The sequence below is a fragment of the Ambystoma mexicanum genome, chromosome 4p, assembly GCF_040938575.1.
Source record: "Ambystoma mexicanum isolate Mex_15411 chromosome 4p, UKY_AmexF1_1, whole genome shotgun sequence".
Lineage (NCBI taxonomy): Eukaryota > Metazoa > Chordata > Amphibia > Caudata > Ambystomatidae > Ambystoma > Ambystoma mexicanum.
The window spans coordinates 439,066,673-439,092,595 of NC_090927.1; the positions used below are offsets into that span (position 1 = coordinate 439,066,673).

At 43.7% G+C, this 25,923-nt stretch overlaps 1 long non-coding RNA gene across 1 annotated transcript; it reads right to left on the bottom strand.

Moving 5' to 3' along the window:
• Positions 1-22,475: 22,475 nt before the first annotated feature.
• On the bottom strand, positions 22,476-25,707 carry LOC138452591 (uncharacterized). Its single transcript, XR_011260242.1, has 5 exons — positions 25,635-25,707; positions 25,442-25,546; positions 25,224-25,356; positions 24,780-24,843; positions 22,476-24,670 (listed from the first exon to the last, which is right to left on the bottom strand). It is a non-coding gene; the product is annotated as an uncharacterized lncRNA (long non-coding RNA).
• Between the last annotated feature and the right edge of the window lie 216 nt (positions 25,708-25,923).

A 25,923-nucleotide genomic window follows, 5' to 3' on the forward strand; every position in this document is an offset into this window, starting at 1 on the left:
CTATAATTACTATACAAATATTAATACTGTGATGATTCTGGCCATACTCCTACTACATTACCTATAATTACTATACACATATTCCTATTGTGGTGGTTGGGGCCAGTGGACAGATTTTTGGGGTCAAGGCCACTACAATACAATTAAACATATGATAAGTCGTACAATGTACCATCAACTAATAAAACTCACCCTGAACCCACTGCAATCGAAATGATGTACGCGGACACTGAAATTGACCGTGGACTCAGGGGCATCAGCAAACACCTTTTCCCACCTGCAGAAACAGCGCCATATCATCTTTATTCACTCCCCTACCCTTTTCAAACCCTCTTTCACCCACCAAATAACTCTAAATGTGTTTCCCAAGTCACCCGTTCACGGCGCTGTCTGCGAACTACTGTAGTGTTCGCAGACTGCTACGACACATGCCTGACCTTTTTCCACCTACAAATTGCCCCATATCATCCTTTTTCCACTCCCCCACCCTTTCCAGCCCCTCTTTCGACCACCAAATAACCCAAAACATTTTCCCCGCCGCGGATCCAACATGGCGGTCGTTTTGGAAAATATGATGCCCTCATGCTTTTCACCACCCAATCAGCAAATAAACAGGGAAGTGAGTCCGCGGACCAGACACATATATCAATATTTTTTTTACCTACTTTTTGGCAGTTTTAAAAAGAACTACTGGACGGATTTAATATGCAAAACAGCCAAAACCTCATTTCTTTAATTGGTGCCATTTCACATTATCTTTGGAGTTCTTTCTAATCAATACATACATACACACACAGTTTTAAGAAATTACTTTTATATTCAAATAGACTACATGCATTTTTAAATCTGTTGCAAAAATAAGGGTTTTCCCTTTAGAAAGGTAAAGGTTTAAAATTATGCATCATTTTCCAATATTAACCTCACGCCTATGCTTAAATCAAGCATATAGTTTCCACCGGTGACACTACAATGATGTTCAGAAGCAAGCACTAATTTCCTTACTCGCCTCCACATTTCAGAGGTTTATGGCTGCCCAAAAGGTGCAAGCCTGAAACAGATCATAGAGAAGTTAAAATGGCGACGAGTAAATCTGAATGCTGTAAGCGATATTCAATCAACAACACTACAGCTAAGTCAATGCCTAGTCTGGGATGCTGAGGAAAACCCTTATTGATGTATTTTTATGTCCAGTTCAGTACTCTGGATGACAACCCTAGTATAACACCCTCCTCTTAGAATCCCCCTGACCCCACTGAGCCAAGAAGTAGGTTTGTTTTGCAAATTAAAAGGTTTATTTGAAAAATTAAACAATATGTATATATCACACTTTTATAATACATTAATAATTGATATCACACTTATGAATATAATGTTGATCACCAATGGGTAATCTGACACTAGCACACCTCTTTACAATCAATGAGGAGTTGGTATAGGATGGATAAGGCAGCGAAAATACTTTTATGGTTTCAAGGGAAAAGCAATGAGGAATGAAATGCAGTACAGAAATAACTTGATATGATTTTAGCAAAAGATAAGATAATCGCTTTTTCTCTGGCAATTCACCCCCCACCCTATGCAATGTAAGAAATGGAAGGAGATGGAAAGAGGAGCACACAGTTCTCAGGAATGCAATCAAATACAATACGAAATTCGGTTCCCCCCCAGCAAGCTTAGAGGAAACAGGTAGAAGTTTGAAACACAGGCCCAAAATGCTTTGAATGTGATGACAATGAAGTGAGAAATGTGCTAAAAATGCTTCTAATTCCCTCTAGAGGTTCAGGGTGGGTGATATCTAGTTCATATTAGTTCAGGCTCACTTTAGCAATGCTCTATGTGTAACCAGCAGGTTAAAACGAATTTTAGCAAAGGAAAGCAAGAAGCTGCTGATTTTTACACGTGGCTGAAATTGTGCCTTCTAGGTTCAAAGTTCTGTAGTCTATGGGTCTCTGGTTCTGGTCTCTGTCTGGATGGGATGTCGGCCACCAAAATGCTCTGCAGAAATGGAAAATGAATGTCTTTACCTGTCCCAGCAGTCTCTTTTTATGTGTTTTGGAAGTGGGTGGGTGTGTGCATGGCATAACTGAGCCTGCCCCTCTCTACTTGTCATTGGCCCAATTCTCCCCTCTCCCATGATTGGGGGAAGGAAATAGATTGTCATCATGATGAGGTCTGTTTATGGGTCAGAGGATCCTCCCCTGGTCAATTTGCCCACAAATCTATATTTGATTCAAATGCATATTTCCCAGATACACAATTTGTTGAAATTACATGTACACATTATATATTCCTTATGGTCCATGCTTGTCCGCCTCTGATCTTCCTGGGGGCTTGCATTCAGAAATGACAACATTTTGCACTTTTTGACTAGTTTACCAATATCGGACATTTACCAAAAATTACACACATGTGCGCAAGGAGTATGGACATTAATTGATGAAGTGTCAGATTTTTAACATGCAGACATTTGGAGTAAGACCCTATTTTCCGCTAGCAACCCCCCAGAATACACCACAGGGTCCTAACACCTCTTAAAACGTGCACAGAAAAATCACAAGAATAATGATATTACTTATATAATTCTGACAAGTCCGTACTATGAATTATCCATCTTTTTAACTTATGCCCTGGTCAAAAAGGGGTGTGGCTTCCCACATCACATGGTGGAATAACTGGTTTATCCACTTCCCCCAAGCTCAGCTGGCTCTCACAGGCACTTCTCCTCCCACTTCTCCCAAGAGCAAGCCACTTTACGGCCCCCCCAATATATCATTTGCCTGAGTCCAGGACAAGGCTTTGTTCAACCTCCTGCGGTGTCCCTCCCCTAATCTAATCAGAGAGGTGTCATCTCCTTTTGGTGGGGAAGCAGGAGGCAGCCAGGCCTGGGAATGCAGTTTGATCAAGTTTCAACTCCTGTCGGGGGTTGTTGTCAGGCAGAATTCAGCTAAATGTCACTTTAGTTCCCAGTTTAAATCAAAACTTACAATTTTTACATGTACATTAAATAATTACTTCCTTCAAGTCATTTCAGAATATAGTTTTACATTGTATCCACCTCTTAGCAAGTCTTTCCTTGGCCTGGTTTGGGTTCCTCTGTTCAGTTTTATACAAAAGTCTGGTGGTTTTAAAACGCCGGCTTTCTGATAGTGGTGAGTACCAGTATTGCATCCATTTTTGGGATCTGTCTTGAATTACTGCATTTCAATAGAGTGGTCTTTTGCTTGATAGTATAGGACCCTTGCTTAACATTGTTTTGATGGCATCCTTACAGTAGAGTGGTGATGTGGAACCCCCCACAAGAAGGTTGTATCTTTGGAGTGGTCTTGTGCCAACTGCGCAGTTCTCCTGGATTCTGGCGTGAATGTGGGCGGCGACAGCTCATCCCCACATCCACCCAGTCTATTGATTTAGTTTGTTCTGGGATAGAATAATGGGCGGCGACAGCTCATCCCCACATCTACCCAGTCTAAGGATTCAACATGGGTCAAAACCCTTGACAATGCGCAAGTGCATCAAGAAACCTGTGAAAGGATAACCAAAGCCATGGAAGGGTGAGAACAGAAACTGCATGCCAAAGGTAAACACTATTTCACAGCTGTGGAGGTATCCCATAAAGATATCCATTCAGCCATCTTTACAGAAGCTGGTCAGTGCTAAGCAGGCACATGGCTTGCCTGCTGGGTTTATCATGTGTCTTTGGGACATTCTGCTGCACACTCAGTACTACCAGGAGAACCAACTTTAAAAAGTGTCACACAATGCATAACTGTGCGGCTTATCAGTAATCTTTACATTAATTATTTTTTAAATACAAGGTAGGACTTTTACTGTGAAACTGTACTTCAGACGACAGCAGGACATCTATATCTATACCCACGAATCTCAAAATGTTCCTATGTACTGTACAGTTCAACCAACTCTATGTAGTTAAAAATCATTTTAAATTACCTTAGACGCAAACTGGCAAGACCCATAGCCTAAACCATACCCAGCAAGGCAATATTGTGCAGGAACGCCCAATCCATTGTTCAGTTTTACTTTTGGAGTGCTGGGTATTCTGAACAATTGCAGAAACAGCAATGATGTAAACACTATGTACCACTTCATTTGTTATAAAATAAGTGCTGCATTGTGCAGTTACGAGGAATGTTGTTGCTTCTCACACATGAATGTTCATGGTCGCCCTTATCCATTACTCCACCGAGAGAATACACAGCCAAAGATTCCAAGAACCTTCTCCAACTATCTTTACTGAGGTGTATATGCCCAGACAGAGTTTAGAAACTTCACTTTTGATTTTGCCATATTTTAAAGGGTTTCCAGGCCAAGGGATTGGAGGAACATCGGCTGAAGCAGGTAACTTGCCTTATTTCCGTTTTGCCCCAGCTAACACCAGGGCTGTAACCATGAGAAGGGGGCTGAGTTCTTTTTATTCAACATTTTCATAAGATGTGACTGTACCACTTGCATATATATGATATGTAAACTTTACCATTTGGCAAGACCGTATGTAGAAATTTAGTTATGTTGCATTAATAAGACTAGTCTAGTTGCTTCTCAGGGCCCAATTCTCAACTGGGTCTTAAGTACCGAAAAGGTCATTAAAAGCGTTAACAACCTTTTCGGTACTTAAGAGCTATTCTGAAGATGGCGCATTCTTCCAAAGTCGGAATGAATGTGCCACTTTCGGAATATACACCCACACGGGTGTATATGAACACAGTGGCCACCACCTTATCATAGAAGTTCAAATAAGCATTAGGGGAACCTTCTCCCATGAATTCTGTTAATGTCGGCAGTAATACCTTGTATAATGCTGGCAGTACAATTTCCTGATCGAGAGTGAGCCGCTTCAGAGTTTTTTAATTATTTTCAAAATGGCTGCAAAATAATTGGATTGCCTATAGTAGCTGCGTTAGTCTCTGCTAAGACATATCTGAGCAGGTAAGAGATCCGGGTAGCTCTCCAGTCTTTCAACCACCTCCATCAAAATGGCCCTAAACCCTGACTCAAGATCCACAAGTGCATAATCAATATGATACTGGGCTACATTGGTCCTAAAAGGATGCTTAGTAGGACAGTCCACACTTATACGTTGATGATTGAGGCCATGTGAATTAGTAATAGTAGCCAGATTTGTGCCTAGGACGTATGGTTGCTGAGGGACCTGTGAACAAATCTTTGGTATAGCCCAGCATTCATATTCAGAGGCCTAGTCCCCTCATTACAACTTTGCTTGTAAACGGTAAACGTTGAAGCACTTTTACCGGTCCTGCAAAGTATGAGTTTTCCGGAACACAGTTGTGGGAATTACCAGTGCCGACACCACCTCATCCAGAATCACTAGCACCGGTAACACCAGCAACAAAAATATCAGCAACGGCAGAAACCTGTGCTGATAATACCACTGCAATGGTATCAGCGACATATCACAAAATTGGATTTGCCGGTAATACCGGCAGATGGTTGCTGGTAAATCTGGCAAAACCAAGGCAGAGATAAAATCACCTCAGAGCAGCCCGTATATGGACACAGGTGAAGTAAATATGGCTACAGGGGCACCCAATCGACCCAGGTGCACCCTGTGCACACAGGAAGAGTATAAAAGGGCCACACCCACCCCAAAACACTTCCCATGTCAGGAGGCAGAGGGCCAAACAAAAGAGAATGATAGGGGGCACACAGGTGGGCACGAGTGGCAGGATTGTGTGCAAGTAAGTCCAGGGAACATGACACTCACAGTAGGTGCCACAACCACAAGCAAAAGAGGCAAGAGGCAACAGATGCACCAGCCTCCAGCAGAAAGGGAATTTTGGGAAAGAACTACATCTCCCAACAACCTTTGCATGGGCCAACGAGCATCGAGAGACTCCCTAAACTACACTGTCATCAGCACACATGCGCGCGTAGCAAAAGCCGCCCGTGCTCGAGCTTCCCGTTTGAGCGGATGCACTCCAGAGAGGCACCGGTCAATCCAAGGCAAACATCCTGCGGGCCGCTCAGATGATCCATGGAAGACCAACTAATCACATGGGGACACTAACCTGGAAATGCACGGGCAATACTACGAGCTAACTTGGGAATGTTATACTTACCTGCGAACATAACCATGGGAACGCCGATTTAACCAATTACATAACGAATTCTTTGAGCTCTGTAGCATAAAGCAACTCCCACAGCCTAATCATGTTGCTTTCTGCAGTCCTATAGATGCTGGCTCAGTGGCCGCTACCTGTTACAGCACAGCGCAGAACCGCCCGCAGAACGGAAGGCAATACAAGTCATGAAGCTAAGTGCATTCTTAATGTATTGTGCCATAACATGTAATATATTATGGAATGTCCATGTAGACTTGCACCCTAAAAGCACAGGTACTGGTTGTCAATACCCAGTGAAGCAACTGGGATTGAGAGGAGTCTGGTAAAGCAACTGGGCTATGGTGATGCCCAATGAAGCAACTTGGCACATGCATGATTGGTGTCATTACAGTAGGGTGGGTTCGCTGTTCACTGTGATCATTCTGGGCCACCAATTGGGCTCACACATGTGCATGAGTGTGTGTTACAGTATGGATGTGTGAGTGTCAACGCCATAACACGCAGAAACACAAGCCAAAGAGTATCTCTTTCCTATTATCCCCTTACCCATCCATAACCTCTTCCTTACCTTCTACACTGATACCCTACATAAACCTACGCATCCAATTCGTGGACCCTAACCCTCTTTCCCCACTGAGGTTGCGGCCACTCTGTGATAGCTAACGTAGATGCCAATAGACCCCGGGGGGAGGTAGGAATATGTGCTACTGCTGCATACAACTGCTACCTGATATGCCAACAAAACCATGCCGCCACTCATTTCTGCAAAGATGGACCTGGAGGTGCTACATTCCAAGCTGCAAGGGCTGGATGACCAGCAAACGCAACAGGAGGCCAGGGAGAGATGGAGGATGTTAGTGAGAATTCTCATAAATGTGCTAATTTCCCTTACCTTTTGAGCCCCCCAGCAACTTTGCTAGATTTTTAGGACTTTAATTTTTACCTGGAAAGAGTGTGAGCCTTTTTCCCACTCTTTCATGTATTTTGATGTGTGTTTTACTTTTGTGTTCTTTGGATACAGAGTTTTAGACAACTCCATAGACTTCATCCTTTCTTGTGTGTCACACAGCACCCCCAGTGTAGTGGCACAGGGATGTCTTTCAGACTTTCCAAGGTTTAAATACCTTATCTGGGACTGACTACTGTCTCCGAGTGAATGTAAAGATAAATTGACTTTGCTAGTCTTTTTAAATTGCTAGACCCAGCACATCCTGCCTTACAGCAGAGTGCTGGAGGGAATACCTAGTATTCCCTATGCCTAGAAAACTCATGTAGCACTCACATGCTACCCTTTCCTCATCGGAATGACTGGTGGCAGTGGTATTACCATGATTTTCCCAACCGCGACCCGTTTAAACGCTCCGGTAGCTAAAATCTACCACAGCCATCTTTTTCAAGATCTGAGCACCCTCTGTAAAAACAGGTTCTGATCGACTTTTTGTTGCCATTTCTTTTTGGAAAGGTCCTTCTAGCGTATGTCTCTGCGCGCTAAACCAGGTTTGGTCCCTTTTTTCATTTGCCTTTGGCGGGCTTCAGTACTGAAGACCTCATCTGGCACCCTAGTGTCTGGAGTGGACAGGATGTGAGGGAGGTGCCCGAAACTCCCTGTGCTTAGTCTCCTAGGAGACCTGAATGCACTTTGGCATGATTGGCTTGTGACTGTCCAGCAAGTACAGCCACCCTGCTGGGTGAGTGGCAGCTACGCTGGAATGAATGGGAGAACATTGTTTAAAAGACAGGTCTCTGGCACTTGGAAGGCAGCGTCGACCACTGGAACGAAAGAACTGAAGTCGAGCTGAAGGATGACGACTGCTGCAACTCCTTGACCATTGGTTTGCCCGTTGAAGCCCTGCTGCAGGTCCGAATAGCCCGAAACTCCATCGACAGAGAAGCCCCTCCAAGGACGACTTCTTCCCTTGAGCTGCTGGGAACAACCAACTCACAAGCCACCTGGAAACCATCTCCATACTGGTCTAATTTTCTTCAGAGTGCTGTTGAAAACCGGATAGCCAGTGAGAAGGATACCAGCTTGTGGACTTTAAGGCACTCACACCTTAAACCAATATTTTGCCAAGCTTGTGGATCCATCCCCATGCAGTGCAGGAACCTCCCAACGTCCTCCCACTTGTCCCCATGACTGAGGCCCAGGAACAGCGAGATCAGCAGGAACTGCCAGGAACAATTGCCTCAGCTACAGCTTTTCTTCATTACCAAGGTACTGTGCAAACGCGGTTGAGAAATCCTCTATGCCGCAGTGAAAGTTTGTGAAACTTTCCCAACTGTGGAGTCTTGTTCGCTCCTAATCCGACATATAACTCTTTTTCGTGCAAACTACTTCTAAGAACATTGGCAATGACTTAACCGTGCTATCCTATCCAAGACACTGATCCATTGACTTTGGGCCAGGCCTATTGAATTGAACTGCCTCTTGTAGTGAACTGAAACTATTTGCTCTGCCTAAGAAAGTATTAGTGTTTAATTCTTATAACTTTTATCTTTTACTCCCATTTAAAGGCACTGGAGTGCTATTTTGTCCCACTTCTGGGGAGCCTAACTTGTTCAGAAACTTATTGGTTTGGTACTGGAGTGTATTATAGTGTGATATTGAGCTGCTAATTGCTAGTGGAATGTTTTCTAAATGACTGTGTAAATAAATTAATATTGTTTTACTAAAGTAAGTGTTTGTTTGAACCACTGTGATTGCAAGTCCTTTGTGTAACACCTTGCACTGCACACATCCCTCTTGAGATAAGCTTGGCTGCTCAGCCCTGCTACCACAAAACTGTGTAGGACAGACTTATACCAAAGGTGAGATTGTGCTTACACCTGTAGTCTTAATTGTGTGTAGTGTTCCCAAAGGGTACTGCATGTAATTCTGCCTAACAGTGGAGGAGGATGAGGATGATGGGGATGCAGGATGTAGGTGGAGAGGTGGAGGTGTGCACAGAGGTCACACCCTGGACCCTCACTGACAGGCAGATACTAACCTGTACTGCCTAAATAGGGAGACCTTACTTGACCTCCTCATCCACATTCAGGAGGACATTGGGAGCAGGATTGACATCAGGTCAGCCGTACCACTGTTGCTAAAGCTGGTGCTGGTACTGCACTTCCTGGCCAGTGGCACGTTCCAGCACTATGTGAGCCAGCTGCACGGCATTACACAGCCTGCCTTCTCCAGAATGCTGGTGCAGGTGCTGGGGGCCCTCCTCCATCATGTGCGCCAGCACATCGGCTGCCCCACAACCCAGGCAGAGTTCAACGCCACAAAGGCCTGCTTCTATGCAATTGCAGGTATGCCAAATGTGGTGGCAGCTTTGGATTGCACACATGTCGAGCTGGTGGCCCCCCCCATGCCTCAGAGGAGGTCTGCAGGAACCAGTAGTAGTTCCATTCGCTGAATGTCCAGGTCACCTGTGACACCATCCTTACACCACACACTGTTCTGCCCTATTATTATTATTATTTTTAAATGTTATGTTTGACTTGTCAAACTTTTCATTTTTTTATTTTATTTTTTTTTTTTTTCCCCCGTTTCCTTGTGCTCTTCATGCTAATACATCATTATTCTGTTTGTTCTTTTACAGTTCTTTGTCGATTTCGATCCAGAATTTGATCACTGTGATGATCAACCAATGGTTGTTTCCTTGGAGCAGTTTTGCCCATCGCTCCTCTGTCGTCATTTGTTGCTCTGAGATTTTGAAGAAGTCTCTAAATATATCACGTTTATTTTTTAGCTCTGGGCACACCATGATTAGATGGAATAGGGTTTCTTGCTCCACTGGGTCTTTACAATAGCGACAGATTGCCGAGATGCTACGTGTTCTATCTATCAATGACAAGTATTCACGCGTCGGTAGGATATTCAGACGAAATCGTAAAAATAAGTCGCGAATTTTCACACTGGGAAATTGAAGTAAGTACGCAGGCATCTCATTGATAGCTCTTACTTCCATAGCGGTGTTTAGATGTCTTTTAAATTTCTTCTGATCTTCTGTTGTTCTTATCCAGTCATTTTCTTGTACTTTCCGTTTGGCATATTGAGGTCTGTTTCTCAGCATTTCTTCAGTAATGCCTTCGTCTTGCATATTTCGTTTGATCACGCTTATCCACTTTGTTAACGCTGTAATTTGGAATGCATCTTTTTTATCTTTGAAAATTTCCAGTGATGGGATGTTTTCTTGCGAAATGATTTTTCTATATAGGTCCATTTGTTTCCAAAGTACAATGGATTGGATAGATTGGAGGGCAAGTTCATATCGAATTCTAGAGATTGGTAAAGATTTCGGCAGAGCAAGGGTTTTCCTCCAGAATATAGCTTCATATCTTGGCCATTTCAATAGGTGTTGATTTATCAACGATTCGCTCGCATAAGTCAGGATTGGAATGACTTTTTGCTTATACAATAGAGTTGTAGGTTTTACTGTATATGCACCATATTTGCAGTGAAAGAATCGGCCTTGTCTTGACAACGATATTGCCTTTTCTTCGATATTTTCTTGCCATTCTTTTTCGTTCTTCGATGGATTTATTATTACACCTAAATATTTTATGGATTTGGTTGCTAGAATGTTTTTGTGTTCTAGGTAGAGATTTGGAGTCCTTTGCTTCTTAGAGTTTTCAGTTATGAGTTTCATCATTTTGGTTTTTTCTGTGTTGATTTGTAGATCATTTTCCTTCATGAATGTTTGCGTTTTGTTCAGTGTTGTTTGTAGACCTTTCACCGTTTTGTCCAAAATAATAATATCATCGGCAAATATTAAAGTTTGGATAGGTTCACTATTTATCTTCGGTGGATTTGCCGTAGTGTGTTGAATATTTCGTTCAAACTCATGGGTGTAGAGATTGTAGAGGCAAGCAGCTAGTGGACATCCTTGCTTGAGCCCATTCCATGTGAGTATTGGTGCTGTTGCCTTTCCGTCATTTGAGAGGCGAACTCTGATTGACGTATTCGAGTATAGTTGTTGTATTGGTTTCAGAATGGCCGGTGGGCAACCCCATGCAGCCAATTTGAACCATAGAAGTTGTCGGTTGACTAGGTCAAAGGCCATTTTTAAATCTATAAAGATTGCATATACCTGCTGTACTTTTGTAAATGCTTCGTGTTTTATCATGTTCAGCAGCAGAAGATTAACGTTGGTGCTTATTTTTGATACAAAGCCGGTCTGTCTTTTTGCTAGTTTACCATGATGTCTGGCCCAATCAGTTAATTTTTTCTCAAGATAGCCTGCAAATAATTTGCCCAATGGATCTAATAGTGCTATCGGTCTGTAGTTGGTAGGGTTTTTTCTATCTCCTGCCTTGTAGATTGGTATTAAAACGGCTGTCGACCATGTTCGGGGAATCTCATTCGTCTTTTCTATCAGGAGTAAGAGATGTGAGAAGAATTTGGCCCAGTGTTCTGGATTTGCTTTAAGGTTGCTGTTAGCCAGCCCATCAGGTCCTGGGGCCCTAGATGAATTCAGACTCCTCATAGTAGTGGTGATATCTTCTATATCCCATTTTAGGGTCCAGGGTTCAGTGTCTTCTTGTAGACTTGAAGCTGGTTGGAGTATTGGTTTCTTATATAGGTTTTGATAGTGTTTAACCCATATATGTGATTCCACCTCTTGAGTCAGGGTTTGCTTTTTCGATGCGTTGTTCATCAAGGACCACAACTGTCGCGTGTTTTTTCCACTTAACGCTTTCAAGAGTTCTTCTGCATCATGTTGTTTCGTTGTCATTTTGTATGCTTTCATTATGTGGGCAAATTTTTGATTTTCTTTTTTTATTTCAATTGCATTATTTCCTTTTTTTTTCTTTATTTGTCGGAGTTGTTTGTAGTGTTTCTTTTTTTCTAAAAAGATTTGAAGATTGAAATAATGAGTATGCAACTGTTTGACTCTTTGTTGATTTCTTGCTGTGGATTGTTGATATTTCTGTAAGATCCAGCCATAGTTTAGTTTATCTTGGTCTTTCATCGCTGTGTCTTTAAATAGGTTAGTTAAATCTCTAGCTTGATGATCTTTAATTCTAAGGCGATTCAACCCGTTAGTTATTTCAAGTTCAGGAAGATTCAAACAATGCTCGCATGAAGGTTCGGCCGGCCAGGAGATGAAGATTTGACGATGGTCGCTATTTGGGTTTGACACATTCGCAGTGCGATTTGTGATTTCCCGAATACCTTCTGTTGTGAAGATATAGTCAATTATTGTGTTGGAGTTTTCTCTTGACCAGGTCGGCAACGGGATGCCTTTTTCGTTGGTGGGTTGCACGCTTAGGCAAATGTTGCGTAACGTCATTTCCTTGATCCATTTTCTCGCTCTCGATGACATTTCGTTAGGTGCCAATTTCTTTCCTTCTTTATCGAAGAGGTGGAAATTGAAATCTCCTGCCAGAATGATTTCGTTTGTGCTATTACTGATATTCAGTCCATCGATTTCCTCACATATAGAGTCGATGAATTTGTTGTCAGACATAGCTGTAGGGTTCCAGTAGATGTTAAAAATCGATAAACGCGTGTATTTTGGAGGATAAGATGTATTGGATTTCTGTATTGACGGAATGTTGATGGTTAGGAATTGTGCCCATGGGTGGATTATTTTACTTTGCAATATACGCCATGCGAGTTTTATTTTTGTTAGTATGAGCATTCCTGAGGCTGGTCTTCCTTGTTGAGAGAATATGGCTGGATTCGTAAATGATCTGTAGCCGTCGCACACCACTTCCTCTTTCAACCATGTTTCCTGGAAACAGATGATATCGACTTCTTCAAGTGTAGATGTCTCTTTTTCCAGAAGATGTCTGTAACCCCTCGTGTTCCAGGAACATAAGGTTGTATGGGGATTCAGTAGGTCTTTTCGTTGTTATAGGTATGTTTTCTTTGTTCTGTGGTTCACTTCTAGATTAGTGCAGGTTCTTGGCTTTTTATTTTGCTCGGGTGGTCTCAAGCTTAGATCGTTGAGCTTTGGTCGCCCTTCTTGGAAGGTGTATTGTCTGGTTCGTTTATTGAATATATTCTTGCTAAAGATTTGTAGCGTTCTTGTTTTTTTTTCCGCCATCAAACGAGATACCATTATTTCCTCTGTTTGAAATCCCAGAGTCGATAGGTGATGTTTATTGTCGATGACACATTGCATTGTGTCGTGGTTTGAGAAATCAACGTGGGCTTCTTCCATATATTGCTTGTTTGGGAATATGATTAGCTCAATGTCTTCCGTTTTTATGTGAGATAGTTGTGGGATTGCCTTAAACAGGCGTAGGGTATTAGATCTATTTAAGATGACAGGATCTTCAGTGCTTGGGTTGTTCGGAAATATGGCCAGTCGATATGCACATGATGCATTTGACGGATTTTTAAAGATTGGTCTCGAGAGTTTAGGTGTTGTATGAATCGGCGTGTAACCGTTGGTTTCTATGGGTCCTTCTGTCTCATCTGCTGGCCATTTTTCTTCAATTGACACTGTCGAATATGCCAAAGCGATGTTGCTTTGGTGCACATTTTCAATGCTTTCGCTCCGAGTGCAGTCAGATATCGAATTTTCATATTCATCTATTATAATGTGGGATTCATCTTGAGAGTTTATCGAAATGGGGTTGTAGGCTCTTCTGTCATCTTCTGTAGAGATGTCTGTCAGGTTAGTTGAGTTTGCAGGTTTAATTCGCGATTCTTGTCTGGTTAAGTCTTTAAGACTCATTGAGTCGTTAGCTTGTGGGATAAAATTTGTAGTTCTATCTCTTTTTTCCAGGGTCGAGGATGTTTGTTGGTTAATTGCATCTATGAGTATATCTAATGGTTCCATCGTTGATTGGTTGCCTTGAGTTGTAAGATTTCGAGCTTTATCTTTTTTTCCAGCGATTGGAATTGGATGTGATAGAGTAGACTGATTATTAGGTAGAGATTTTCTGTTGGTCTTTGTTTTTTCATTATTTGTTTTCTGCGCATTTAGTACCTTTCGCAGAAATGCACGTGACCCGTTTTTAGCAGGTTTTTTGGGCTTTGGTTTATTCGATGAGTCCTGTCCCACTAGTCCTCGTTTTGAAAGATCAAAGATATCAAATGGTGTGCAAGCAGGAGGTTCAGTGGTGTTTTGCCACACAGACACCAGGGGTTGTGGCACTGGCACTGGATAGGGTTGATGGTCATATTGTGTCGTTTGGTCTATTTTCCTCATGTTCAGGTTCGATTGGTTATCTGTCTGAGTTTGTTTAGTGGTCCATTGCAGGTTCGTTGGTACTTGTGCAGATTTTTTTACTTTATCATCTACTATTTTTTTTGTGATAATTGAGAATGTGTCCATTAAATTTAGTTTGTCAGCTCTATCAGCTCTTGCCACTTCGGCTAATCTATTTTGCCATATTCTTGACGATTCAGCTTCGTATTTTAGTCTTTCTTGTATTGAGTTTATAAGGGATTCAAACTGCGTTTGCTTGGTCAAGAGCATTGCTAGCAGTGTCGCTTGATCCTTGATAGAATCAACCATCGCTTCTTCAATTTTTAAAAAAGGAATCATAGCTGTTGATAGTACTGCTACCAGAGTGTTTTGCAGATCTAGCATCGTCGTCGGTATTCTTTGTTGGTATTCTATACGATTACTTATATTCCCCAGGTTCACTCCGATGGACGAATTGTTTTTATTTGGATTGTTTTCCAAGGGTTCATTCGTAGGTGAAACGATTCTGGGTGAACCGATTGGGGTAGATGTCTCCATTTTTCCGATTTGTTTTGGCGTAGTGAATCCGCCAAACACCTCCTTAATTCTTTCTTGTGAATCCATAATCGCATCAATTTCTGTAATGTCGAGAGATAAACGGGCAATTCTTGCTTTGAGTGGATTTGTGGGCTCATCATTTCTCATAGCAGTCGGCAGATGTGTTGTTTGCCATTGCCGTTTGGCTGCCCTTGCACGCTCTTGTAGCGGTGTTTGGTAATGAGCGTCTAGTCTCAGATTTTGATCTTGCGTCTCTGGCAGTGATACTGATTTTGTAGCATCACATATGGGGTATATGTGTTCCGGATGGGACGTGGAAGGTGTGTCCAAACGTATGGTTTCTATGTCTGTTTTGCCGGATGCCGGTGTGTGTGCTACATGTTCAGGGTTGTCCAGAGTATCCTGGACTTCGGGTTTAGCTTTATTTTTGTTATAAGTATTTGGTGTCTTGGAAGTATTCAATGTGGTTTCATCCATATCTCGTTTGATGGTCATATTTTGTGTAGATACTAACGATTCGTCTCGTTTGCCTTGGAGCCTTGTTCGGGGCCTTGTGGTTTCCATGTAGACTTGCGATTCCTATCGCCGATCCAGCCGCAAACAGCAGAAAACAGCCTCGCCCTTTTCTCCACCGCGGGCTTCTCGCCACAAGGGTGACGGAGTGCTGGTTATGTAGGTACTTCCTGTAGGCGTGTCACACGGACGTCAGGTGACGCTTGTCACGTGATGCGGAAATGATGGGTAAGCACGCCGCTCGCTTCAACTGCTATCGGCTCCTGCCAATAGACTAACGCGAGTTGGAGCGGCGCTTCGCCTTTCCTTGGGTCAACAGGTAAGATTCAGGATCGGGTGATCGATTAGTATCTCAGCCGCACAGCAGAAAACAGCCTCGCCCTTTTCTCCACCGCGGGCTTCTCGCCACAAGGGTGACGGAGTGCTGGTTATGTAGGTACTTCCTGTAGGCGTGTCACACGGACGTCAGGTGACGCTTGTCACGTGATGCGGAAATGATGGGTAAGCACGCCGCTCGCTTCAACTGCTATCGGCTCCTGCCAATAGACTAACGCGAGTTGGAGCGGCGCTTCGCCTTTCCTTGGGTCAACAGGTAAGATTCAGGATCGGGTGATCGATTAGTATCTCAGCCGCACAGCAGAAAACAGCCTCGCCCTTTTCTCCACCGCGGGCTTCTGCCCTATTCCCCGTATCAAACCACGATGCAATGGTCCTTCAGAACAGCACGCTGCCGGGCTACAAGGAGCTACAAGGAGCATCACAGAGGACAGAGGACCTGGATTTTGGGTGAGTACAAGTACAATACCATCTGCCCAGTACCATGACAGGAAAAGGGGGTGGGGATGGTTGCAGAAAAGTCACAAATGCATGTTGGTAGTGCACCCTGCAAATGCAGGACCACCAGTGCACCCCTCAATTCACAGGCCACAACACAGAGGCTCATCACATGACTGGAGATGTAGCAGTCACTGACCAGGCCATTTGAAACCCAACAGGACATCCACACACAATGCACTATAGATACCAGAATGCAACATTCCCCTGAGCAGTGTAATGTGCATGCAAGGACTGTAACCTGAAACAGTGTGGCACAATGAGACATCATAGAACATGCATGCACAGAATGACCATTGAGATTCCACCGTCACAGGCAACACCAATGCTAAGCATAATGACTCACACCTCTGTCCTTACCCCTTGTAGTTGACTCTGGATAGCTCCTGCTTCCATGGCTGATGACCCTTCTGAGGAATCCCCAGATGCTGCAAGAAATGGCATACAACAGGGCCCATGTGAGGACCAGGGTGACCAAGGTGTGGGCCTTTGGGCTCTAAAAGGCATGTTTCAGATGCCTACACTGTTCTGGGGGTGCATTCATGTACAGGCCAGAGAAGGTGGGGCAGATTGTCCTGGCCTGCGTAATGCTGCACAACATCTGTGTCAGGTACAACATACGCCTGCCCCCAGTGCAGGGCATTCCTCCACCAGAGGATGACCATGATGCAGCACCAGCCGGGCCCATGCACATGCGCATAGAGGCCAGGGATGGGGGCATGGCCCACCAAGAACTTATAGAGAATTGTTTTGTAGTTTCCCTTCTACTCTCTACACCTCTTACACCTTTTTAGTCATCATGCACCATCACAGTAAATACTTGTTTTGAAAAAAGGAATGTCCAGTTAGTGATGCAGGTGTCAAATATGTTTTAAATAACAAACAAGGTAAATTCACACGATCCTAACACCCCAGCCACACACACCCCTTTCCCCCCTCCACACACACACACCCCTGCACCCTACCCACAATTCTCCACACCAATCTCCCCACACTTCTACTCACATTTCTACTCCCCCACTCCCCAACTTCAAACCTCCTCCTCCCCTCCTGCCTCCCACACACCCCCTTTCCCCTACTCTATACTCTCCTTCCCAGAAAATGTCTCCTCTTCCCCACCAAACACACCCAGGTAAGCACCAAGTAATGTTACAATCATTTATGGCCTCTCTTTGGCATGGTGCCCATTAAGGCCTGGAGTCTCTGCGAGTGGCGCCTTCGGTTGCCATGCAACTATCAGTTGTCCTGACAGATGATGGTGGGTCAGACCCCTAGCCCTGCATGTGCTCCAGAGTTAGCTTCAGGGCATGGGTAAAGGCCTCTGTGTGGCAGAGGCAGTCTCTTGCCCTCATGAACTCTTTGGGCAAGTGTGGGGAGGGCTGCAGTGGCATGACCTCTGGAATGGGCACGCCTGTGGCTGGAGGCCCGCAGGTATTCACACATGAGGCACATTTCCTCCAGCTGCTGGCATGCTAGTCCGGTCAGCTCGGTGTGGCGCTCCTCAATAGCACGCAGGCCTGCATTGAGTGACCGGATGCTGGGCTGTGGCAGTGGATTGGGCTGTGCAGTGTTGTGGGGCTGAAACACAGGGTTTGGTAGGGGGTGTCCTCATCCTCCTCCTCTGTGCACTACTTTCCACGATGGCCTGGCAGCTGCTGTGCCCATGGTGATGTAGAGGGCACAGGAGGGATGGTGGGGCAACTTTGTCTATTTAGATAAACGATACCAGATGGTGGTCAGTTCAGTCTAGCAAAAATTACTGCCATTTCACCTTTAGCCTGGACTGACCACCATCTGGTATCGTTTATGCTTTCTACTACCCGACCCCCACCCTTGCCGGTCAGCAAGGCACCACCTACACTTACGAGAACTAAAAAGAGTATCACTGTGGAGAGACTTATCCCAAACTTACTCCCCACTCTTAACACACTCCCTGACAACTCTGATCCTGAGATTTCGGTCGAAGAATACAATAAAATCATGTCCACCTCGCTGGACCTAATCGCCCCCCCAAACTCAGACCAAGAAAGCCCAAAACGCACCTGAATAAATGGTATACACCATTCCTTAAAAACCTAAGGCAGCAAAAAAGAAACTGTGAGGCCACCTGGAAAAAAATCCCTTCAGCAGCTAATAAACTCAAATTTACTAAACTCGCAGCCCTCTACAAAAAAGAAATTTGCCTTGTAAAACGAACCTCCTTTCGAGTCGCATATATCCCAAGCCAAATCAAATATGAAGGAATTATTCTCCATCCTCAAAGAATTAGAGACCCCTTTAGCACCACCCGATACTTGTACTAAAGATAAAAATTGGTGTTCAGAGATCCAAAATGCCCTAGCAAATGAGATTGCTACCTTACAAAACAAAATTTCCTGCAAAAAAGCATCCTTGAATGACGCCCTCCCATCCAAACCTACTGAGAACCCTACTATAATTGAAACCACCCAGTTTAACTTCTCCAAAGTCACCATACTTGAAGTAGAAAAAATCATTTTGTCACTGAAACCTTCCAACTGTCAGGGAGATCTGTGCCCTGCAGAGCACATTAAGGATGCTGCCCGAGACCTCTCCCCTCTCATCACGAAGTTAATCAATGCCTCCTTCTCCACCGGCTCTATCCCTACCAATTTAAAACAATCCTGGGTACTTCCACTACTTAAAAAACCCACACTTGACCCAGTCACGCCCACAAACTATAGACCTATCATGACCATACCATTTCTTCTAAACATGTTAGATAAGGTTGCCTACGTACAAATACATAAGTACTTGGAAGAACACCATTTACTAGGAGCTAGACAATCAGGCTTCTGTCCTTAACTGCTCTTATTGACCTTAAAACACAGGTCGATGAGCTTAGAGACAATGGCCAAGCCGGCTTACTCCTTCTCCTAGACCTTTCTGCAGCATTCGACCTGGTCGAGCACTCTGTCCTCTGTACCCACCTCAACACATCAGCTCACTTCTCTGCTGAGGCCATCACCGGGATTAGATCATTCCTTAACGGCAGAACCATGAGGGTCTTTTCACCTACAGCAGCAGCAGACCCCATACCCATCACCTGCGGTGTGCCACAGGGCTCCTGTGTCTCGCCCACACTGTACAATATATTTACCAAGCCCTTTTCGATGATCTGGATCATCTCGGTATCACCTACACCAACTACGCAGATGATACCCATATCCTCCTTCCGCTTTCTGGGGATTATGGAAAGGATTTGGCCTAGGTGAATAGAGTATACATCATCATCCAGGCATGGATGACCACACATGGACTATGCCTGAATGATGATAAAACTGAATTTATCATCCCGGGCACTACCTCTAGCTTAAAGAAATTAGGCCCTGTCTATTCCTCTTTCACAATTGATGGCAATAGCATCAAAGTAGGACAAGAGGTCAAAACGCTGGGCTTTTACCTGGACTCAAAGTTTTCTTTCAACAGACAGGTGAACTCCTTAGCTTCCTCCACGGCTTACACGTGTAAACTGATCCGTGCAGCCAAACCCTTTCTGTCCGACACTGGCTGCTTGACCCTCGCTAGAGCCTTTATATTGTCCTGCCTGGACTATTGCAATGCTCTTTATCTTGGGTCTTCCAAAGCCACCACTAGCAAAATACAAACTCTTCAAAATAACGCTCTTAGAGTGGCATTGGGCATCTCCAGAAGAGATCATATCACATAGCCAACAGAATAACTAGCTCTCTATCAAAGACAAAATTCTCCTAAAAACCGTGTCACTTACAAATCTCTCAATAACGCTGCTCCGATTTATTTGATCGACAGATTTCAAAGACAGACCTCCCTGAGACCCACAAGAACAGTCTATAAAGACTGCCTTTCTGTCCCTAACTTTAAACGCTCCACCATAGGGGGCAACAGCTTCCCAGTGAAATCAGCTAAACTGTGGAATTCCCTACCTCCAACTCTCAGAATGGACCTGCCTTATCAAACCTTCCGATCCAAGGTTTTTTTATGGTTGAAAACGTAGGCTTTCAAACACATTCAGGTGTTAAGTCTTTCGTATTCCATCCCTCTGCACATATTGTACCCACATGTGCTTATCTGTATATTTTTTTATATAAGCCTGCTATTACTATTACTGTGTGTATGTATATATTCTTGTTGTTGTAACTAAGCTTTGCATATTCATGTAACTGCTGTGCCCTGTTACCTTAGGGTATGATCGCGCATTATAAATAATAAAACAAACAAACAAACAAACTGACCACAGGTGTGGTGATGGTGGCAGCTGGCGGTGGTGGTGCGGCTGGAGGTGGTGGTGCTGGCACAGCTGGTGGTGGTGGTGCTGGCATAGATGGTGGTGGTGGGACTTCGCAGCTGGTTGTGGTGGTGGTGGTGCTGCCTCAGCTGGAGGTGGTGGGGTCTTCACAGGTCTGTCTGCACCTGTTGGGCCTTATGTCATCAGCCCAGGTGTGTCACTGTCAGAGGATGAGCCGGTTGAGGAGAGACAAGCATGCTGTTTGTCTTCTGGGAATCATATCAGTAGGATTGCAGTATGCTAATGCTACATTGTGTGTGTCCTGCTCTTGTCATTCGGATTCTTTCATCTGTTTGCTTGGATCTGCTCTTCTACATGTGGGTGGTGGGAGTGCACATTGACTGTTAGTCTTCCAAGGTGACTTGTTGTTGTGTGTGTGGTGGGCCTATGATTCCTGGTCCTCGCTCCTACCTAGGACTCTTCAGTTCCATGAAAAGATTTTGATCTGTGTGTTCAAATGCTGCGTGGTTGACATCGACAATGTTTGCAATACAAAGGTGTTGGTTTGGTTGTAGAGGTGCACTCATTTAAAGAGCGAGGTAATACATTTATGTCATCATGTAAAGAAGTAGTTTGAAATATTTTTCTAAGGTGCTCCTTGTTTGGTCTGTGCTACTAGACCGGAAAAATTGTACAAAAGGGGGTGGCGCCTCGAAACAATCCGGGCACAAAACAAGGGCACAACATCAACAATTCAAAAGGTTGTAAAGTAATTCAAGAAAGTTTTCACACTTTATAAATACAGGGTGTTTTTCAAGAGAAATATGTATTCATAAAGTAAAAGTATGTATCAAACAATCTCAATTTGAGAGTATTTTGTTAAGCATTGCTTGACATTTAAGCACATCCCCTGGCATGTGTGTGTGATTGGACCATTTGCTGTGACTGACACATGTTGGACCTGCTCCCTTGCCCATTTGGTGTTTCTCTGCCTGGGGATGCTGCTATGCTTCACAGCATTAAATGCCCTTCATTCAGACATCGTAGCTATATGTATACTTGCACCAGGCAGGCAGCTCTTCGGCCAACTTCACTCAACCATTGGTTATTTTTAGCCTTAGTTACCTTAACGCTACGTGTATGACGCTCCTCCTAACCGGGACCGCTCACGCGTCCCCGTTACCCTGGTTACCTGAACCTCGTCGCACCAGCACATGCGCGAGACCAAGACACTTTTACGGCACGAACGCGCAGTGCACCTATCCAACACAGCTCACTCAGCAGTGAACGCGAGCACAAGCATGGACTGTTTCCAGCCAGCGCTGTCCGCACGAAGTTACTAGGTGAGCCCCCTGGATCAGGCATTACTTACCGCACACCGCTCTCTCTCACCCCCTTCCACTTCATGGCACTCACAACCACTGTGGATTTTTGTCTCCCGCTCCCCAGAATTCGAGCCCCCGCACCTTCAGGCAGGAACTAATCTCCTGTCACTGTGACTGAATCCTCGCCACAGAAGCATTGCAGCATTCCGCCCAGCTTCACTACAGATACAAGGTACCCTCAGTTCTAACTTTTCACTTCAGAACTCATGTCGGACATCTTTGCCACACATGACTAAAACCACTGTTGGTGTCCTGTCTTTACAGCTCACCTAACAGTATATTCCACACCTTGGAGAAACCAGGAAAACGTCCACCACAACCCAGCTGGTTCTACTAAACCAGCTTGTGAACCGCATCACCTATGTGCAAGGTTAGTGTTTTGGAACGAAGGGCCACCCCCCAGTTTAGCCTCTAACGGGCTTTTTAAGACACTCTGTGATGATCCACTTTCTGGAACATTCAACAATATACCTCTATATTGTTTTTACTCATAGGGAGACCTGCTTTACCTGGCCCCAGAAGAAGGCTGCCAGCTCCTTACAGCCGAAACGTCTTTTGTCATTGTGTCCGGATCCCAAAACCTCTCTGAACGATGACCTGAATCATTATTACCACCTTTATGTTGACGTCGCCTTTAGCAGGCCCTATTTTTAGGTTTCTTGAAGCTATAAGCATTGTGCTGTGCAAATATTGATTGTTACTATGATAACACACTGTCCAACTGGCAAATATGATGCAATACTTTGATACACTGGACACAGGCAACACAACACAGTACTAGTACAGTAGTATGCAGTCAACACAATGTACCAAATGTGTTGAATCTTGTGTATATTTTCAAAAAACGTCACTTTAGAACTCTGGACTGTACAGACAAAAACAGTCCAAATTTAGTGACCACCTGTCACCACTGAACATGTAATGTCTTTTAAATATGCACTAAATATTTGCAATACATGCTGTTCTGTTTACAACACTCACTGAGCTGGTGACAAGGTCTATTTTCAATTTATTTTCTTTGTGTAATTTTTTGTTTTCTACACCGAATTACCAATGTGCATACATGTGTCCTAATTAATAAAGGACACCACAATTGTTTTTCCAGTACTTGGATTTGAACTTTCCTCCAATGATGCATACTGTTGTAGATGTATTAACACTAATTTGGAGAAGTGTCAAAATTGTGACTACAACAATCAAGTGTAGTTCAAATGTTTGAGGACAGGACGACCCCTCTGTACAAGATCCCACTGCTTGTGGCCGTCACTTGGTGTGCAGGAACAGTCCCCACGACTGTGACCCTGTCTGTTGCCTCTTGTCAAATGGCTGTCCTCCTCCTCTGGCTGGTTTTCCTGTTGCCAGCCTCAAGAGGGCTTCTGCATGCATCACCACTGTATCTGCAAGTGCAGCCTGCTCCGAATCCACAAACTTGGGCTTCCTTAGCCGGACCTCAGGGACCCTGGATTTGCTAGTCCCAGACATGTTTTCACTTCCAGTTCTGATGGATGGCAGTTGGAAGTGGGGGATTTAAAGTGGATTAATTTTTGAAAATGGATGCCGGCAAGCTTCGCGCTCCTGTAGTAACACTGTTTCTGATGCTGGTAATTCTGGCACCGGTAATTCAGAGCGGGAATTACTGGCGCTAGTGATTCCAGCAGTATGTGTGCCAGTATCGCTATTTCGGGCACATTTCTGCCAAAAACACTGGCACATTGTTGTCCACGCCCGTAATTCTGGTGAGCAGGTATTACTGTTTCTGGCAGGGGGGTGTGCGCGCACCCGAAGATCTTTAATGTGCCAGTAATTCCAGCCATCTGTCTGCCAGAAATTGTAATACCGGCTTGCTGGAATTACCAGCGTTTTAGCGGGAATGTTGTAATGAGGGCCACTGAACCATTAGATTCGTATTGGAAGTACCTTCTTGCCAATATTTGACCATGATCACAACAGATTCTTTACTCTTTTATGGATCCCACAGTTGTTATCAACTGACTCTCGAGCCTTTAGAGAGGGAGACAGATAAACATTCAACGGGTGCAGAGTAACACCGGCCTTAGATTCAACAGTAATACCTAACATATCTGGAAATTGTACATTCATCGGTTTATATTTTACTTCAAGGTTGAAGTGAATTCGTATGATCACCGCCCCACCCACCCCCTTTGGGTGACCACTAAGTCCTGGAGACATATGATCTGTGCTCCAGAGACAAATGCATGCCAGTCGACATGGTCCTCGCTCCTACCTAGGACTCTTCAGTTCCATGAAAAGATTTTGATTTGTCTGTTCAAATCTAGCGTGGTTGACATCGACAATGTTTTCAATACAAAGGTGTTGGTTTGGTTGTAGAGGTGCACTCATTTAAAGAGCGAGATAACAAATTGTGTCATCATGTAAAGAACTAGTTTGAAATATTTTTCTAAGGTGCTCCTTGTTTGGTCTGTGCTACCAGACCGGAAAAATTGAACAAAAGGGGGTGGCGCCTCGAAACTATCGGGGCACAAAACAAGGGCACAACATCAACAACTCAAAAAGTTGTAAAGTAATTCAAGAAAGTTTCCACACTTTATAAATACAGGGTGTTTTTCAAGAGAAAAATATATTCATCAAGTAAAAGAGAGTATTTTGTTAAGCATTACATGGCATTCAAGCAAAGACGATTAGCTTGTGATGATCTCTTATCTATACAGCAAAGTTTCTTTTAAGTCTGATAACAGAGTTTTTAACAGGGTATAAAAGACAACATACAAAAAACAAGAATTTCCATTGAGTTTTCACAATTAAAGTTCACAGTTTGCTACTACACAGTATCCTTATATCTTGACGAGGATTTGTTTCCTAAATAGTTATTACATTTAACTTCCTGTCTTCTACTACGCGTTTCGGGAGTGTGCCCTTCTTCAGGTATTGGACTTGATATTCTTTCTGAAATGTTAAATAGGAGTAATGAGTAAAATTTTATTAATGGAACTGATATTCAGTACTAATTCAAATAAAGCGTTTAGAGGTTAATGATTGGGATTACTTTACTAACCTGAATTAGAACTCACGTAAGGACCAATAGCTTCTTAAAAATCAACTCAAACCGAATGTAAATTCTGAAAATAAAAGTAAAAATAAATATAAATCTTAGATACAGAGATCAACTGAGGAGCAGGCGTTTCCCCTATCAAAACTGAATTGTGTTCCCAAGCGTTTTGGTCTGCTGCGGGACAACTCGCTTATGAGGTGCTTGGTCCCGCGAGCATACAAACACGTCACAGGGAAACTAAAGAATTACCAAAGTAACATTGTTGACTCATACACAAGGTTGATGCTGATTTATGTCCCCCGAAGGACACTGGCAAGCTCAGGATTACTAGAGGACTTGATTCAGGAGAATTCTGGTGGTTAAAAAATATAAATAATCTACCATCACATACCAAGGAATTCAATAATCTTGTTTGTTTTGAGACAGCAGAACTTGTGTTTTGCATACCTTTCAAGTGTCGTTTTACTGCCGGAGCGCCCTGTTGAGTGGAAAGATTATTGAAGTCAGGTCCACTTCTAATACGTTACTAGCTTATAAAAGCGATACAGGGATTGAGATATGGCTTGGTCCGTGACTCTCCCTACAAGAGATATGGAATGACGTGTCACTAATCCGTATACCCGTCTTTAACTGGCACCATTGTTTCTGTTCTAAGCTGCCCTTACCTCGAAATGTATCTGAACGCGCTAAATTTCTTTTCTCTGACTCGCAGAGATTCCTATTTCAGCTGTCACTGATGTTGCGATCTACCGGCTCGCGCTGACGGTAAGCTGTGAATAAATAAATAAACATATCCATCTCAGTGTCGAGTCAGATCGCTAGTGTTTAAGTTTTCGATTTCGTCTGCTTGTCACTTACTCAGCTTCGTAATGGAAAGGCTTGAGCTGTCTCCTGCGGCACTGGACAACGTCATTCAGTCTGTTGGTGTGCCGTCGCTAGGCAATGGCATTCCCTGCATCCTCTAATATAAACTAGAAGGTTGCAGTGTGTTACTCATGACCCCATCTTGGTAGGAAAAATGGCGTGATAACGTGACTCAAATGGCTTGAATTCTTTTATCATTAACAGACTGTTGTAAGTTATTATTATTAACAATCTTAGTGGTCTCTGATTTCTATAGATGGACCGTATTTAAGGTTATATATAC